Source organism: Rhinolophus sinicus, linkage group LG01, assembly GCF_036562045.2.
Source record: "Rhinolophus sinicus isolate RSC01 linkage group LG01, ASM3656204v1, whole genome shotgun sequence".
Classification (NCBI taxonomy): domain Eukaryota; kingdom Metazoa; phylum Chordata; class Mammalia; order Chiroptera; family Rhinolophidae; genus Rhinolophus; species Rhinolophus sinicus.
The window spans coordinates 46,042,566-46,062,156 of record NC_133751.1 but is presented as its reverse complement, the minus strand read 5'-3'; the positions used below and the strand labels follow the sequence as shown (position 1 = coordinate 46,062,156).

Genomic DNA, 19,591 nt, shown 5'->3' with positions numbered 1-19,591 from the left:
TGTCCAAATGCTTAGCACAATCACAAACATTATTCTAAGTATGGGTTAGTATGAAGAATCTTAATTGACCAGTTTACTAAGATTCACACAAAGCATATTTTTATCTCTTATCAGACAGACTAATGCCCCTTTTATGAAAACTAATACCTGTCCTAGAAGAGTCATACTTTTCTAGGTAGATTTTTTTCTTTTGTAAAATCTTTCCATATAAAAATTTGTCTTCAATTCATAGAATATTTTGATGATAATTTCATCATTTTCCCCACAAACAATGGACCGTTAGGCTTATTTATTCAGGTTTTTTGTTCCTTTTCTTTAGAGAGCTTTTGATTTTTGTAATACCTATGATATTTGTCCTAATTTACAATTTATTCTAATTGGCCATTGAATAGGCCAGTATGGTTTTCTCCTGGTGAAGATGAACATTAGTGATATTTGTTCTCCTCTGAAGAAGAGGTGTGAAGGGAGGAAAAGCCTAAGTCCTTATTGTGGAGACACTGATCTTGGTAAAGGCACTTCATCATTTTGCTTCAGTTTTCACACTTAGAATAAGAAGAGAATTATATTGTCTAATTCATCATTATCATCATCACCACCATCATTATTAATATTATCATTATTCTGCATTGACATGCTATAGTACTTCATTCCTTAAAGTTTACAAAGTATTGAGAAGAAAAAAGCCATTTAGTTCTACTTGCTTTTTCTAGTTCTGTGGGAAGGTGGAAGGTCCTTCCCTTTATTATAGTAGAAGTAGAAAAAAGAGAAACTGCCAGATAGTCACACAAATGTGCACAAGATTCTGAGGATAGGACAGTTGCTTCTAAACTATAGATCAGGGAATCTAAGAGATTAAAAGAATTTCTAGATGTAAAAACATTTAGGGACGCTCTGTTTTATTTGTAGAGCAAATTCTAGTTCCATTCCTTGAGCTCAAATCTTATTTCAGAAAATACAAAGTCAATTATATGTTGTTATGAGATCCACTGTATGTGTAAAGACAGATTTTAGCTTGTATTATTGGAGGTCATAGGTGTAGTAGTCAGGAAATGTGGTGGTATTTCTATAATTATAAAGAGAACAATTGCATTTTAGTTATGATTTTAGTAGTTTTATTTGGGCCTAAAAGGGTTAAAATTATTAAAGGCATATATATCTGACATTTCAGGTCATACAGTATTTATATATATATATATATATATATTTATATATTTATCATAGCTAACACTTTTTCTGAAAATCTCTCTCTGAACTGAAAACCTTTTAGGCAACAAACCTTATTAAAGGAATATGGTCCACTTTTCTGGCTCCCAAATTTGACCTGTTTTATAATTGGTACAATCCAGGGGGTATTTTGTTTCAGATTCTAAATACAAGGCCAATCTTGGGGTATTCCAAGTACGTGATCTCATGGGGCACCTCTGCTGAAGCTAAATGAGCTCCCAACATCCAATACTGGTACCTGTAAGTGGGTTCATTTCATCCTCTACAAGACCCCTCACTACTTGCACATCTGTTCCCTTAAAATTTAAAGCAGATGCTGGCCTCTGACTCTGACCACCTTTATAACCACGAGGAGGAAGAGTTCCAGGGTTTTCCAGAGGCCTAGTGTTTTAATATAAAAAGACGTTAATAAGCCCAGTCTATGTTTTAATATAAGTGGGAGCATGGCCTCCGCTACTATCACAAAATATATAGTATGTGCCTGATTGACATCCTTTCTTTACTGCCTAGTTAACTTGTAAGCTTTTTGTGAAAGTTTTTTAAGCACTTACATCTATGACCCTATACAGAACTCTCTAATTTGGTTCCATTTAAGGTTCCATAAGTGAAGATGCAAGATTCACATACATATGCATGTATATGGACCCAAGCAGGACAAAGCAGTACCCCCAAGGCAGATATATATGTAAATCTTTGGATGACTTTAGGTATATGCTACTATATCAGCTGCTTTCTTTGTATATATCTTCCAAGACAGTAAATCCCTGGAGGCAAAGTTTGTGTCTTATCTAGGAGTCATTATATACAACCTAATATAGTGCCTGTAGGCACTCTAGAAATATTAATTATATTGATATTCATGAGGATAAATATACATACATTTCCAAAGGGATTAAAAATCATAATCGATTATTAATGTTTTGGACACATTCATACTAAAATCAAAGCATGCAGCATAATGATAAATGGAAAAGTCTATTTCTCTGTCATTTTAGAACATAGGAACAGCCCAAAGAGAAAGGGTAGGATGATAATTACAGTGACCATTAAAAACTTTGTGTCAGTTTGCTTAATTTACACTATGTATACTAACCCAGATTATATCTGAATGTAAGCATAAAATACATAAGGCTAACCGTAAAACATTGTGACTGGAATACAAATTATAAAGTAGGGATTCCCAAAACTTGCAAAGTTTTTTCTTCTCTTTTTTGCCAAGTGCCAAATCTCCTCCTGTTTCCTTTCATATTTGGAAAGGATCAGAGATACTCTTAGACTGGGATCTGTAAACTACTGCCCGCAGGCCTTCACTTGTTTTTTTTTCTAAATACAGCTTTATCATAACAAAGCCACACCTATTTGCATATGTATTTTCTATCACTGCTTTTGCACTACAAGGACAGAGTTGAGTAGATGGGACAGATATTGTGCGTTATAGGTTGAATTGTGTCCTCACCCTCACCTTACCCCCCCCATCCATAGGTTGAAGTCCTAACCCCCAGTACCTCAGGATGTGACCTTATTTGGATAATAGGGTCGGTGCACATGTAATTAGGTAAGTCAGGAGGAAGTTATATTAAAGTAGGATGGGTCCCTGATCCCATATGACTGGTGTCCTTATAAACAGGGGATATTTGGACACAGACGTACACACAGGGAAAAAGCTGTGTGAAAATGAATGCAGGGATTGGGTGATGAAGCCAAGGAATGCCAGAGGCGTCCAGCAAACCCCCAGCAGCTAGGGGGAGGCATGGGCGGGTCCTGGAGCTCTCAGAAGGAACCAGCCCTGCTGACACCTTGATATCAGGCTTCTCGCCTCTAGAACAGAGACAATAAATTTCTGTTGTTTAAGCCACCCAGTTTGTGGTCCTTTGTTACAGCTGCTTTAGCAAACTAATACACCATATAACCCACAAAGACTATAATACTTACTAATAGCTATTTACAGAAAAATGTTTGCCAACTCTTGCTGTAAGGCTCTGGTTTAATCTTGGTTGATTTTGCTTGTGGGTATGTTTTAAAACACACACACACACACACACACACACACACACACACACACACACACAGTCTCTGCATATCCTGAGGAAGCATCTATAGAAGATAGTGAAGAAATTGATTAAAGGACTAAAAATTAACTTAGCCTGAATGTGTGAAATCACAAGGTCAAAAATGGTCATTTGACTGGATTTAGACTTTTCCAGTCTGAATGCAGTTCAACCCATCTGTTTGCTAAGGCCCAACTTTGGTCTTAGCAAAACTCTGCCTGGTAGTTTGAAGTTTCTTAACAATCAAAAATCTTTTCATGAGAAATATCAATGATTTATGTATCAGTGGAATACAAACATGCAGTATACATTTCCCTTGAAATGTGCATGAAGTTAAAATGAAAGGACTGGGTGCTTGGCAGAGGTCATCATTTGGAAAGAGGATGCTTGGTTTTGCTGATCCTGTCCCTATTTAGAAAGTAGATGGAGCCATTTTGCCTACCTCAAAAAACATCTTAATCCTTTAGTTTACAATTAATGAGCAGAAAGGAGAAGCCAGTTTGAGTTCTAAGGGAACAAATCATCAAACACTTAAGGATTAAACTACTTATGTAATTCATAAGATAGAATATCTATGCCTTTTTCCTCCGAAGCCTACTTATTGTCAAGAATTTTCTTGACCATTACATGTGACAAAAATGACGAGAGGCTGCGTAAAAGGAAAGATCCCTAGAGTGTTTTCTAATCCTACAGAAAGTGCCTATTTGGCATTTGGGAACTAGGTGTTTGCAAGAACCTTGTTCCTCAAAGGGAGGTCTGCAGACCAGCTGCATCAGCATCTCAGGGAAGCCTGTTAGAAATGCAGACTCTCAAGCTGCACCTTGGACTTCATAAATAAGAATCGCATTTTAACAAGATCTCCAGGTGATTCACAAGCACATTAAAATTGGAGAAGCACTGGTCTTTGTTTCTCACCTGTTGAGGCATAGACTAGTGAAACAAATTTCAGCTGCTCTGTGGTAGTTCTTCTCCGTCCCACTGCATGGTGACACTGTTAAAGCTTGTCGCTTCTCTTCCTCAGCCCCTTTCCCTCATTCCTGAGGTCCTTGCTGGAGAACTGGGCTCTTACCACATGTCAGTCCCTTTTTTAAGTGCTTTACATATATTAAATTATTTAATGCTTGAAACAAACTTATGAGGTAGCACTATTAACCTCTGAATATGACAGATGAGGAAACTGAGGCACACAGGAGTATCTTGCCCAAAGTTAGACAGCTTGTTAATGATGAAGCCTGGGTTCAAACAAAGGTACTCTGGCTCCAGAGCTCAGATCTTTAACCATGAACCACTCCACTGTATTGTCTCTGAGTATCATGTGGATTATGAAATCCCTGTTCTAAGTAGTATCCAGGAAAATGGTAAGGAAGACACCATTTCATAGAAATGACAAGAGTCCCAGACATATTGAAAGGATGAGAGGCATGTTGGGTCATGAATTATTTCTTGTACTTGTCCAAACTAGTAGGTAGAATCCTCATGTGTTAGAAACAGAAGCAGAGACTGGACCTTACAGTTTATGCTGTTCACAATTCCAAGTAAATTTATTTTGACAGATTAGAAAAAACTAATCTTAGATGAATTTCAGTTCTGCTGCTGCAGATGTATTTCTGTTTTAACAGTTCCTGAAAAATACCAAGCCCTTCATTTTTATGGCTGCATTTGGATACCCGGAGGGCACTTTATGGCACGATACTCAGGGTTCATTTCAGTAGGCTTTACTATGGGGCTAGTTCCCACCATATTCCAGCCCTGCATGACTCTAGGACTCAAAACTTCTTCTGGACCTTTGTTTTTGGTGTAGAGGCTGTCAGATTATGAAATCAAAGAGCTTTGGCTTTGGTTTGATCAGCTTTCTCCAGCTAAATTGTTGGTCTACTCAGTAAAATCATTTTATCTTCCATGTGTCCCCCCGCCAACAAAAGGAAATGATCTCACATATGTATTAATAGAAATCCATCCATACACTCATTGCCTCTTTCAGCGAAATCAATTTCAAACATTAGCAAACAGACAGGGGTATATTTGTGTGTTTGAGAGGGGTCTACTGAAAATACATTGTACCATAGGTTGACCCTGAGTTAAGCTGTTGTGGTCATGAGGGAAGTAGGGTTAGGAGGGACTGCTTGAGGAGGCACATGGATCTACTTCCTGCTCCTCTGAGGACGATAAACTTCCTGTCTATTCTCTGAGATCTCCTGGTCCTCAGCACAATCCAGCATCACTAGGAGATGTAAAGTGCTGGTGTAGTACAAAGAGCACTGCACCAGGACTTTGAAGACCCAATCCTAACTGTGCCACTTATTAGCTATGTAAGCCTGGGTGAGTTACTTTAACCATACTGGAAACGGGGGTTAATGATTCTTACCTAAGGATTCTTGTGAGAATTAAATGAGGTCAGTCACTTGTGTGAAAGCCCTAGCAAGATGCCTGCTACATTGTAAGTACTCAATATGTGTTCATTTTTCCTCTTTATTGCAGCTGCTATCTTGGGACTTGGGGTTCAACTTTAAGCACAAGTTCATGCAACTAGTTCTCCCCTCTGTTCGCCACCCCTTTAATTCATCTCCTCAAAATCCTCCCCTCCAAGACTACTGGAGAACCTAGAGCCCATTCTCAATGCCCTGCCCTGGCTTTGGTTTCCCCTTATCTCAGTCCCTGCAGTATGATCTTGGCTGCCTTGAGCCCTGCATCCCTGACAGGCTGGGCAGCGGCTAAGGGATTAGCAGAGAGCTAGACTGGTGTGGACTAGAGAACTCAGGGGCCCTAGTCCTAGGCAGGTGTGTGCTTGATTATTAATAATAAAACATAACAATTTTATAAAGTACTTACTATATGCTAAGTGCTTTCCACTCCTTTCCTCACTTCACACAGAAGCTCTGTGAGATAGGTATTATTATTGCCACTTTGCAAATAAGAGAATTGAGGCTCTCAGAAGTTAAGTAACTTGCTCAAAGTTATACTGGCTAGTAAGGAGCTATGGCAGAGAAAATGCTATGTATTCATCACACTGTTTTCTCTACCTGGGCAAGAAGGAAGATGATACTTCTCAGTCTCTCTCGTAATTTGGTTACGGCCGTATGATTGTGCTTTAGCTAATGGAACTGAATGGAGTCAGTTCCAGTACTGACTCCCAAAAGAGTCCCTCCAGGTTCTGCTTTCCCTACCAGGATGACCTTGGAAGGCATGCATTAGATGGTAGAACTACAGGATAAAGAAGGGCCATCCAGCCTATAGTATATGACATGAGCAAGAACAAATATTTCTGGAGATTTGTGTGTTAGTTGAGTAACAGACTGGGTTTTGGAGCCTTGTTGTTGGGACACCAATGTTCCAACACACTGTGCTATGTAGTCTATTGATACTGACATTGATGACAAATATTAAACAGTGAACAAAATGTGAAAAAGAGAAAAGAGAAAAGCTAAAAATGTGCTTTGGTTATGAAAAAATAGTACTGATTACAACTATTCAAGTAAATTGCCACATAATTACCACTCAAAAAATAATGATTAACGATTGGTAAGCTTTATTTCATTTCAGAGTTGATTACTTATATTTAAAAGGTGTGATCAATAAGTTAAAAGCCACACCAATCTCAATGCTTAGAGCTACATGCTTGATGGCCAGACTTGTTCTAGGCACAATAGTTATGTTCACAACTTAAAAAAAAAAATTAGAATAATATGGGTTATAAGTGAACAAATGTTAGAAGGAGGCCATTTTAAAATTTCTAGTTATAATGACCCATTCTTGGGGATACAGGCTGACCTATATTATACTGAATTTTAAGCCATAACAAGATAATATACAGACATGCCAGAGGCTGTTGAAAGCAACCTCAGACTTATCTGATACTTTGTTTTCTGTCACGTGTTTACTGCTAGATAGGCTAATTTTATCAGCTAGGTCACATGATCACACATATCTCAAAGATGCTATTTGTAGGTTATATGTTTTATATGGTCCAAGCCTCTAACAGAATTTTAACAATCACCTGCTTGAAAAATAAATTGATGGTAATATTCCCCTGCCAGTGTCAGAAAACTCAGCCCTTTCTTAAGGACCTTAAACACAAGAAGGATGTATTTTCAATAGTAACAGCAGCCTTATAACGCAATGACTATGGATATTGCTCATTTAACTTTCACAACCCCGGGAGGAAATGGAGGCCACAGAGAGGATAAGTAACTCATCTAAGGTTCCACAGCTTATAAGGGGAAGAGCCGAGACTTGGACCCAGCCAGTCCCGTTCCAGAATCTATGCTCTTTAACCACTCCGTACATGCTGCTATGTCTCAGCAACTCTTCTGTAGAGCTGGTGAGGGCTAGCCACCATTGAAGCGTGCTCCTCTTTTTGTGCGCAGACAGCTTAATCTGACAAATCAGTGTGCACTTTCACAAACCTTTACTTTGACCATATTTCAGTTTTAAACCCTTAGGGTCAATATCTTGGTGCCAGAGAAATTAGAAGAAATTTGATGAACAATTCAATAGGCTGTTCCAACAACAAGGATTTTGCAAAGAAATTAACTTTCAGTTTTGGCAAACATGAATTATGACTAAAAAGAGAGGGAAATGCCAGCGTTTACAAAAGTCATACTGTACAACATTAATGGGTATTATTTACTGAGAGTCTTTTGTGGGCCAGCTTCTAGGGCACAAGGCTTTACATCATTATTTTATGTATATCTCAAAACAACGTTATAAAGTATATATTAATTATTTAACTGAATATCCAAGGTCACAGTTTGTAAACTACACAATTAATTTATGTACCAGTAAGACAGAAAAATATGTTGCTAATTAAACCAAGACACGCCATCTGTTATAAGATGCAGTCTGATATTAGGGATGTTAAAATGTGAAAGAATGAGCATCCTAACTCTGATAAAATGTTATAATCCCCATACTACAGATGAGGAAACAGATTTCATGAGGTTAAGTCGCTGAGCATCATGTGGTCAGCCAAGTGGTAGACCAGGGCTCACGTCCAGGTTAGTCGGACTTGAAGCCTGTGCTAGTAGCCGTTTATTTGCTAGAGCGTGTCTCAATCTGTGCTTATGCTGCATGAAGTAAAACTAAATACCTTTTTGCTGTTGTTGTTACATTGATCATCAGTATGCTGCAGACTGGTAGCTTAAATCTCAAAGTGACTTTTCAAGATTTGATCACCCAGTAAGATGCTTTACATTGGCCAAACAGGCCATGAAAAGAACCCAATCTCAAGTTCATTTACAGCTATGTAGACAGCTTCAACATTACAGCTTTCAAGCTGACAATGTCCTGGTATCCTTCCATAGTCTAGCTTATAATGAAAAAGAATATATATTTTTTTTCATAGAAAGTAAAATCCTTATTTCTGAAGACATTGCCTGGCACAAACAAAATGCAATTTCTCTACTTTTAATAATTCAAGAGGTTTCATAACTATATCATGGTTTGAGATTTGAGAATAGCAAACAAGGCCACATAAAGCTTAAGAGGCAGAGAGCAATTTCATAAAAATATTTTTAGCAATAAAGACCCACAAGACAGAAAAACAGAAAATGCATACATACTTGACTCAGAATCCCAGTTTTTTTTTCTTCTTTTCTTCCAGGAGGCAAGAGCAGCTTTACACACTGCTTTCCTCCTACGTAGGACTGTACATGCCCAGTACACAACTTCAGTTCCTGTTCTAAAAGCACTATGAGCCATTGTTTTAGAACTGTCTCTTGAGGCTATGGGAAAACGTTATTGGTAGTCTGAAAGAATAAGTTGTAACATAGGCATTTAATTTGCTTTCCACATACTCCCTGATTAAAACAAGGTTTGCCCTATTTTCTATTTTTCTTTTGAAATCCCTCTACCCACAACAAAACAACACACTGACTATAGCCGTGGCTTTGGCTTTGAGAGCCCTAAGTTTAGATGCAACTTAGATCCATCTCTCGTACTGTGTCCAGGCAGAGTCAACTTTGGCTACACTGCCAACATTTAACTTCTAGATATATATATAGATATATATGTATCTCTATATATATAATATTAGTTTGTACCCACCCCCGCAAGGTTAAATTGAATGATGATACAGTTTATTTATTTATTTAGTTATTTTTAAAATTAGTTGATAATAATTAAAAGAGAAATGGATTGCTCCTTAGCAATTACTGAAATAAGCAAAACATTTAAATCCACAAGGGCACTGAACAGTCAAGTGAAATTTCTGAATTCAATTTACAAAAATGGAGATTTAGGGCACTGAAAGTTATTGCTGTCACCCCGATAATATTATTATTGTTTCTGGCCTATACAAATAATATGCTCTTTACTTTAAAAAAAAATCCAAAAAATATAAACATAAAGAAGAAAGTGAAAAACCCGAAATACCACTTCTGAGATTGTCATAACTTGGAAAGGTTAGAAAAACTGGGGGAGTGGCAGTTTGCATTAAAACTCGATGTTACCTATAAGCCACATGCTTTTTTTTTTTTAAACCATACTTTGTTACTTTTCCATTATCACTTTATACTCATTGGTGCTAGATCAACAAGTGTAGTTTGATTCGAAGAGGGGCAAATATGGAATATTCTCAGACTCAACACTGACATAACAAACATAGCCAGAAAAGAAAATGTTAAAATGGTCACACAAATCGGAAACCTGGGCTTGGGTCCAGACGTTCGCACACTAGAATGAATGTCTGCGTTGAGTTGGGATTGCATGGTCACTTCTAATCTATTCAGTTTCACTGACATGAACTCTTATTACATGCTAGATACTTGTGAGGTATTTTATATACAATACTGCTTCCCAGTAATTCTGCAAGTTGGGTATTATTGGAACCTAGTTTTAAAGATGAGAAAGCTGGAGCTCAGACAGGTTAAGCTTGTCCCGGCAAATGGTGGAGCTGAAGTACATACCCCTGTCTGTGCACCCCAAACCTATATTCTTACCACAGTGATATCTGAGTGACACCTGATCCCCATCCTCATGGAGATGAGATAGTTACAGAAATAACCAGAACATACAATAAACTAGAAAAGAAAGCAAAGAAAGCACCCAAAGATATAACCAGAGTGTTATGAAAATTCAGATGCTAGAGAGACATACCTAGTAGGAGATGGGAGTGGCAGGGGAATGGAGATCAGGAGAAATGCTTCCAGGAAGAGCCTGGATGGAAGAAGGGACTTAAAGGAAGGACAGAGTTCTATAGATATGATAAGGGTGGGGTGGGACAAAGGTGAACCAAGAAGAGGAAATAGGAAATCTGATGTGTTAGCTACATGTAAGGTATGAGTAGGCAGTAGGGAGAGAACAAGCTAGAAAGCTGACTTTGGCTTTAACACTGAACATTTGAGGTTCAAGTGGAGGAGTTTGTATGTCATTCACCAGGCAGTGAGGCTCACTGCAAAGTTTCTGCGTGGAGGGAGACCTTAGGAAGATTAGTCAGGCAGTCGTGGAGAGGAAGCAGGCCAACTCACTAAAAGTCAATTCTTGCCTTTCAGTAAGATACGTATTGTTACCCCCATTTTAAGGATGAAGAAACTGAGGCTCCCGGGGGCTAAGTAGCTTGACCAAGGTCATACTTAGTAAACCAGAAGAGCCAGGACTTAAATCAAGTGTCTCTAACGCCAAAGCCTCCCTCTGTCCACTGGACCTCATAACTCCAAGTGAGGTCTATGGGCCGGCAGCTTCCCACCCACCCTACCCCACCCAGGTAACCTGAGAGCTCATTAGAAATTCTGACCTATGAATTAGAATCTGCATTTCACAGGATGATATATGCACATGAAAGTACTAGGCTATATTTTCCTTCTTATAATGACCTATCTAGCTGTTTGGGGAATACATTAGGTAGTTCCTTCACACAAAAGGTAAGAATCAACGAAGAAAAGGGAGCCTTCTGGATTTTGTTCCCACAGCAAACAAGTCAAGAATTTAAAAATTGAAAGTGTAACTAGTTTTGTGGCCTTAGGCAAGTCACTTAAGCTCTCTGAATTTCAGTTTTCTCATCTGCATAATGCTTAGTCTGTAAGAATGAAATGAGATGGTATCTGTGAAGAGGTTGTACACTGGGAAATCATTATAAACCTATGTAGTGCTATTATTAGGTTGGTGCAAGAGCAATTGCGTTTTTTGCAATTATTAACCGTTTTAACCATAATTACTTTTGCACCAACCTAATATTAGGAGACACAGCTATAAAATACCTTATTTCAAAAAACAAAGAAAAAGGAAAAAGGAAGGAAGGAAAGGAGGAAGGAAGGGGGAGAGGAAAAGAGGGGAGAAGAAGGAGGGAGGGAGAGAGAGAAAGAAAGAAGGAAAGACAGAGAGAGATAGAGATGGAGAGGGAGATGGAGAGGGCGAGGGAGAGGGCGAGAGAGAAGAGAGGGGAGAGGGAGGAGGAGGAGAGAGAGAGAGAGAGATAGAGAGATAGAGAAAGGGTTAACAGAAAGACAGGGACAATATCCAAAAGCCAGCCAAAGGAAAACCAGCTTCATTGAAGCAGGCGCATGAAGAACTGATGGGTAAAAGCTCTAAGGAGTAAAGCAGTCCAATAAATCTAATTTCTGTTTCACATAGGTGTTTCTGAAAACACAGAGACGGCACTGCACATGGAATTGGGAAGAGTAACAAGGGCTTGTGTGGTCTTGGCCCAAAGTAACACACTTGAGGTTGGTAAAGCCTTAAAAAAATCATATATAATTAAAGGAATGAAAAACAGCTCCTTCTAGGAAAAATCAGTATAGATTTTCAATCTTGGAGCAGAGAAACTTACGTAATGAATTAATAAGGAATATTTGTGAACAATTTATTGCAGTTACCACAGAAAATTAAGATACGTTAACTGATTTCAAGGTTGAAATTCTTTAGTTAATCTAGACAGTGAGGGATGTTAGACACTGAACACATTAAAGAGAGATTATGGACTTCTCATCCTTAATTCTTTTGACATATATTTATTGAGGGCCTACTATTTGCAAGACAGTGCACTACATGCTGGGGCTAGAGTGTATCAAATACAGTTACTTCCTCAATTAGAAAATAATTCAGCAGAGAAAAATATACAAGGTATTATAATGCAGGATGTAAACTGAAAAGTTCCAAAAAATAGTTCTAAATAAGAAGGTACAAAAAAAAAAAGAGGGTATGAAAAGAAGTATTAAGAAAGGCTTCCTGAATAAGGTGCACTACACATTTTACACTTTTTTCCTTTGGTCTTCCAAGAATCAAGGACCTGGACTAATCACCTGCTGAGATTCTTTCTAATTTTATAATGTTGTGATTATCATTATTATGCTATACAATAATTGGTTAAATTTTAATACATTTGGGACTGAGGAAAAACTAAAAAGTTAGGCAGCAGTAAGCCTGATATTATTTTGGCATCACTTAACTATGGAAAATCATGTCCACATGATATTAAAAAAGTTAAAAAAAAAGAAAAAAATATAACTCATATTAGTTTTAATTCAAACAACTAGTCAACTTATTGAGACATTAGTGTCAATTGACTCTGTTCATTTGTTGGCCCCATCCTGACACCACCATATGAACAAAATATAGATGTACGGAAAACTAATCAATCACTGGCTCCCTTCTCTCCTAACCCCTATTAAATTAACAAACTATTTCTGAGGCGGGGAGGGGAAGTAATGGATATAGTATGTACTGTGCAGGTAGTTTATATGGATGAAGCAGTCAAATTTTTTAAAGTTGGTTATCAGGAAAAATCTGGAAAACACTGCTTTTCCACATACTGTAAGGTTTTGGCACATTCAAGAAAAATCAAGTACAACATATTTTAAAGAGTGCTAGTATATGAGCTCTGTTAATCAATGATCTCAGTTCAAGAATTAAAAACTTACAGGCTTAGAAAAAAGAGAATAATGAAAATCAGAAAGTAAGTCAAATTTCTTCTATATTTGCAATTGCTCTAAGGCTAAGCAGTACTCCTTGAGATAATTTGAGAAGAATTTAGTAATAGTAGACATAGTAAAGATATCTGGATGGGGAAGAACCCTTTAAAATTTATTAATAGATAGAATAGAGTGGTAGCCAATAATGTTTAAATGCAGTTTCAAACATCTGATACATAAACTGGAATTTTTTGTGGAAGGGTGACAGTAAATGCATAAGCTCTGGGCTTGCTGAACTTCTGAAGGACATGTGCCTGTAATTGGCCTTTCTCATTTCTGTCTTGTTAACAAGTATATAAATAAGAGAAGGCTTCAGTAATTGGCTCAGAGTTACTAATGAATTAATTAACTTCAGTCTATTTTACCTAACCTTTAATAATAAGAGTCTTTTTTTTTTTTTTTTTGGTCTAGCAATAGGTCTGACAGACTGAAAAAACAGACATGCAGCAAAGCTCTTGAAAATTAATGAGAAACGAGGAAAGAATCAATGTACATTCTGCTTGCAGAGAACTGACACAAAAAAGACACAATAAACCATGAACAAACACAGTCAGTTTAAAAAATAGGTTAGAAAAAGTGGGCAAATTCAATTATAGAAGTAATTAGAAGATATAGGGCAAGGCTGCCTTTTGGGACTGTGCCAGAAAACATGAATTAATATGAGTGAATAGAAAGAGCCCGTGTAGTAATTAAGAAGCAATCACCTATGGCAATGAGGACCTGAAAACAGGCTGCAAACTATTAATTCAGTGATCAAAAATATTTTTAGATGATTAATATGGCAAATTTATTTTAAAAGACTAATTTCTGGAAAGATATCAAGACAATAGCACACTATTTGTTCCTCTGGCATTTATATAGCTAATTAAATTTTATAATTGGCAACAACAGTCATTATTATCTGAAAACAGTAAAAGCAATATTTTGCCTCATTTTTTTTTAAACAGTGGTTCTAAAATCAATAAGTTAAATCCAGCTCCTGCTGTCCTCCTGTAAGTGCCTAAGCCTTGACTGTTACATTCTTTCGATGTGTATTTTTCTTACACGTTTGGTTTTCCGTAATGTGAAGCATTTGAATTAATGTACATATTCTCAAAGGTTTTATATGTTCCTATAGCTGGGCAGGGATTCTACACGCTGTTTAATTTCAACACTATCAAATAAAAGCAGTCTAATGTACTATTTGTGCATCAAAGACTTTCTTACTTGGTCAACAGAGGTCTGTTCCTTCAGTACACACCATTCCGCCCCCTGGAACACAAAGGCACAGACACGTTATAGTGAAGAGTGCTTTACAACACACAGAAGGCTAATGGCTTCTGAAATAGGTGATTATCAGAGCCCCGGAGAGCAAGACGAGGGCCTGGCTGGTAATAAATAACCTCGCAATAGGAATTATTCTATTTCTACAGCTTTAAAAAAACGCACGTTTCATTTGTTGATCAGAAAAGTCTAGAAAATGCTGTCCTTTTGGAAATAACGGGGAGCTACTAAAACTCATCAGTATGTCAGCAGGGAGTTACTGAGCACCTACTAAGGGCCTAAGGCACAAAAGTAAATCCTGAAATGCTAGCCTTGTAACAAATTGTGTGTGTGTGTGTGTGTGTGTGTGTGTGTGTGTGTGTGTGTGTGATTCCCCTTTGGAAGACAATGAACAGAAATCCCTGTATGCCGTGCTTCACTGATGCTGGTTTTTAATTACTAATTTGCTCATGGGTTTTTGCTATTTTTGAGTGTAAGGTACAAATTACTGACTTACAAAACAAGATCGAACAGGAAACTCACTGGGAGTCACTAATGCAGTGGGCATGGAAGTAAGAGATGCATAGGTATTTGAGGGAAAAAAAATTAGAGATTTTGACCAGATATTAAATTAAGCAGATATTAGATCTGTCCAGTTCTTTCATTACCTGTATGTCTCTCATTTTCTTAAAACAAACAGGGTGCTTTAGAAAAGAGCACATGCAAGAGAAGATGGCCTTGCAGATGTCTCTGCTTCTCTGAATTTGCTTCATGTTGTTAATTATCAAAACTTAGGTATGCCAACAGCAAACAGACACTCCTCCAGCTATGTGGGGATGATGACAGAGCTCCCCAAGAGGCAGGCAATTGGGAGCTAGTGAAGTGAGGACAGCTTAGAGGTGTGGGGCTGAGCGGGGCCGCCAGCTGAACAGGGACCCACTCACCATGAAATGTTAATGTGTCCATGAAGGGGAAAAGCATGAATGAACCACAAAGAAACTGAAAATGCCTGAGCTGGTTGGAGATGGAATTTGGGCCCTTTGCCAAAGTGAGGTGTTCAAGGGCACACACCCTAATACTTAGGGGAAAAACGCTGCCCCCTGATTTTAGAAAGATAAAACATTTTTGAAGAAAGAAGACAAATGGTCTTTTCTTCAGAAATAAAACCTCCTTCTTTTTTCTTCTTCCCTTCCACCTATCCAACATTTTCTGAGTTCCAGGTTTTGGGTTCCAGGTTTTTTGCCAGGTTTTGGGTTTGGAATGGAGAAAGTAGAGAGGGAGAATAGAATATAAAGACAAATAAGACACAACCCCTCTTTGAAAGCTTTTCTAGATGAAGGACAGACGTAGGCAACTGTAATGAAAGGTAGTGAAATAGTGCAAAGAGGCAAAATGGTAAGCTGTAGTGACAGTGCAGAGGACGGGGCCAGCTAGCTGCGGGCTATAGTGGATCAAAAAGGTTTTTATAGAAGAGATGGCAATTATGCTATCTTCGAAGAAAAATAGGCAGAGAAAGAAGGAGAGTTTCAGTTGGACGGAACTTTCTTTTATTTTACTATTGTCTCTAACTTCCTGTTTTTCAAATCAAGGTTATTTCAGGAAAGCAAGTAGACAAGATAAGTGTGATGTATGTATATGAGGATGGTGAGTGTGTGTGTGTGTGTGTAAGGGGAGGAGTGTGAGGAGAAAGACTGGATGGTATGGGGATTTCTCTAGAGTTTACAATGTAGTCTCCTCATACGGCAAACTTTTGCCTCCTTTGGGTTAGTACTTTTTAACAGCACGTGCTTCTTTTCCACTATTTGAATGATAGTTGTACCCTGTTTGGTTGGAAAATGATCTTCCAATAGCTTTTATTTTTTATGTTTGATGGCTTTGTCATTTCTGCCAGTGATAAGTCCCTTATTTTAACTTATGGTTTGATGATTCCTGCGGACTGTACTATATTTTTACATGCATCCAATTATTTCTTTATTAATCTATCCTTTTCTTTTTTCATTAAGTAAATATTTAAATACTTGAAAAATATTCCGCCAGGCATAGTTTATTCTTTCCTTGCTTCTATCTTAGAAATTATGCCATTCCTAATGTGAAACATGCACATTATTTAAAATGCATTGGCTATAAGATCAGACATGCATATGGTTGCTTCTTATTCAGTGCTGAACATCAAAACCAACCTTATCCTTGACTGATGTATTGGTCAGCTGGGACCATGTATACTGGTCTATTTAGTTCTTAGGATGTTTCCAAAGGAAGCCTATAGAGCAACAACCTGGTTAACGTAAATATAACAAGATTATCTATAAGTGGGACGCATATCAGACTAGCAGGGGTCAAGAGTTTCCCACACACAAAACCAGCCTTGTTTACTAGATACACAAAATCCAAGTTTCCACGTCTCTCCAGAGGCTAAGAAAGAAAAAGTAACTACCATGCACGGACATTAATTCATTCAGTGTGTTTTTTAAGTACTCAGCTAGGATATAAAAATGATTAAACCATGAGCCTTGCCCTAAAGGAACTTACTCCTTCAAGAAATAGATGAGTCAGATAAGTAAATCAGTGATTATAACATAGCTGTGATAAGGTATAAAAGTATAGCATGCTATGAGAGCACAAAGGAAGGATATCTAAATTAGATTGGGCCAGTCGGGTAAGAGGATAAGATGTCAGAACTGAGTTTTTAGGAGCAAGAATTTAATTAGCTGAAGAACGGGGCCAAGGGAAGGCAATATAAAATATCATGATGTATAAAGTAGCATGATGTGCTTGGGAATGCCATTGTGCAAACTTACAAAGTACTGGCTCCATATTAAAAGAAGGCTGGGTGGGGGTGGTTCAAGTATCCCTTACACAGACCAGGCTCTCTCTGAAGTTTTCAGTTTCTTGACTCATTTTCTTTTTCCTAAGTTCTTTTACTCCCCTCAAGGTGTCTGGACAGAGCCATACAGAAAGTCTGGTCTGCAGACATTTCAGAATTTGAAAGCTGCTGGCCTAGAGTGTACAGATGGGGGCTGTCAAATGGGTGTTCGTGCTAATGACCTAGGCGAGAGCACAGAGAAGCAGCAGTGGATGAGACCATAGGTGACTTGTATGTGCCTCAGGAAGCTGTCGGCATCTGTGGAGATGATTTATTTCTCTATGGCAATGTTTTCTTTTGTCTGAACTCAGAGCCTTGAATAGGCAGCTTGTCGTAAAGACCTCAAAATCTTTTCTATATGAACAACATCAAGAAAAGGAATCAAGACCGTTCTCAGGATTAGCTCTAGGGTATCACATGTTAAAGGTGTTCATTAGAAATGTCCACTCCTTTTACGAATTCTCTGCTTGGCTAACTCCGACTCATCCTTCAGGGCTGAGCTGAAATGACTTATTTTTTTCTGAGAAGCTTTGCCTGACTTCTATAGAGTCATGTCTCTCTGACATAAGATTTTTCAGTACCCTGCAATTTTCCTTTGCAGCACTTAATACGACTCCGATTAAATATCGAATTACATAATTAATGATTTCACATCAGACTCGTTAAGTAGAATGTTAGCTTCATGAGGGCAGGAACTGGGTCTTGTACCATCTCCACAAGGCCTAGCAGCATTCCTGGTTCATAGTGGGTACTCAATAAATACTTTTTAAATAATACATTTAGTCTTTATCCTGACTTCAGTACAACTCAAATGCAGCAAATTAAAGTGTAAGATTGCTGCTGAGAAACCAGACCTGTAGATCTGAGAGCTGACTGGAACTCCCAGAAGTCTCTCAAAATGGACACTGACTGACTTCTTGGGAAGTTCAAACGATGGGACTAGTTTATCTCCTCTTACGGCTTTACCTGGCCTCTCCCCATAGCATTTTGGTTCAAAACTAATGCAGCATCTTACCATTCATCTGTATCAGGGCATCTTTATTGTTGCAACTTGTTTTCCTCAGACCAGAGCTTCCTTCATTATTGAGTGCCACCAATGCTGGTCACCGTGCCAAGCACTGGGATACAAACATGGAAAGTCATGGACGTGACCTCAGGAGAGCAGTGGGTGCCATTGCAGTGGCCAGATTGGAGCAGCCTTCATCAGGCTCCAGAGAAGCACTGCCTGTAATTACCTCACCAGAGCACTGCCCTTTTAGCCGAAAAGATTTGATCCCTGTTAAAAATGCACATCACCCTGGAAATCATAACTCTTTTTAGCTGTTATCAACCACTTTGACCTTCACATGAATGAAGGATCTGAGAACAGGGTTTGGCCCGGAGGTAGAAGGACAGGGACAGGCTGTTGGAGGTGTGAGAGAGAGAGGGACACAGAGTGCTCGCAGGTTGGGAAAGGGCTAAAAATGAACTAGCTAGAGCAATAGCGCCTAATATGCAATCAGCACAAAGCAATGCCTGATGAGTAAATAAACGATAAACTGCTTTCTTTAAATTGGTTGAGGGCTGGTCCTACCTTGGGCTGTGTCTAGGTAGCTAGCCATTTCTGGTTAAGAAAAAGTTTACAAAATAGGAAACATATGGCTCCAGCTGTTTGAGGTTGATGCCAAATCCCAATTTCACTATCACACTTTAGGATTTCATTAGGAGAACATACAAGATGGATTTTTTTTCTTTTTCCTTTCTACCACCATGAATTCAGGATTCCACTTTCAGAAATGTTACAAGAAGGAGCCATATCCCATTTTAAAAGGTTCCATGTAAGTTTGAGCTTAGATGCCTATGCTTTCTCAGTTATTCCAAAAAACATATATAGTTTTTTAATCAAAGAAACTCCAGTAGACTTCAATTGGTCATGAGAACTAGTGATGATGTTTCAAAAGAGGACAAATACCATACTGGTGTCTGAATACTGAGATTCTTTTCTATGTCTGTGAGTATAATGCTTGCTTACACATACTAGCAAAGAACACAATTAGCATACTAATTTGATTCTCTACTTAAAGAATGGAAGATTCTTTTGACACAGACAGCTGTCCATGAATAGCTGGGTGACCCTTGGTCAGTTTTCCATCTGTCTTAGAGTGAGAAGTCCAGACTTAGGCACACATGAGCTGTGTGGCCCTGGGCAGCCTTCTCATGCTGCTGTTTCAGGATGCCTTGATCTGTGAAACGGAAGCACATCTAACAGCTGTCTCATAGGGTTGTAGTAAGGACTAAGTTAGCACCTTGCCCACAACAGACATTCCGTATGA

At 38.3% G+C, this 19,591-nt stretch overlaps 1 long non-coding RNA gene across 6 annotated transcripts in view; it reads right to left on the bottom strand.

Moving 5' to 3' along the window:
- The window catches only part of LOC109450257 (uncharacterized), a 641,742-nt gene that overhangs the window by 105,038 nt on the left and 517,113 nt on the right, over positions 1-19,591 (bottom strand). Inside the window, exon 8 of one of the 6 annotated variants that reach the window (XR_012494921.1) lies at positions 14,381-14,425. The exons of 4 other annotated variants lie outside the window; for them this stretch is intronic. This is a non-coding gene — a long non-coding RNA (uncharacterized LOC109450257). Of the gene's footprint in view, positions 1-8,830; positions 8,851-14,380; positions 14,426-19,591 lie in introns of those variants that run through there. One more of the 6 variants, XR_002137819.2, reaches the window with a different exon arrangement.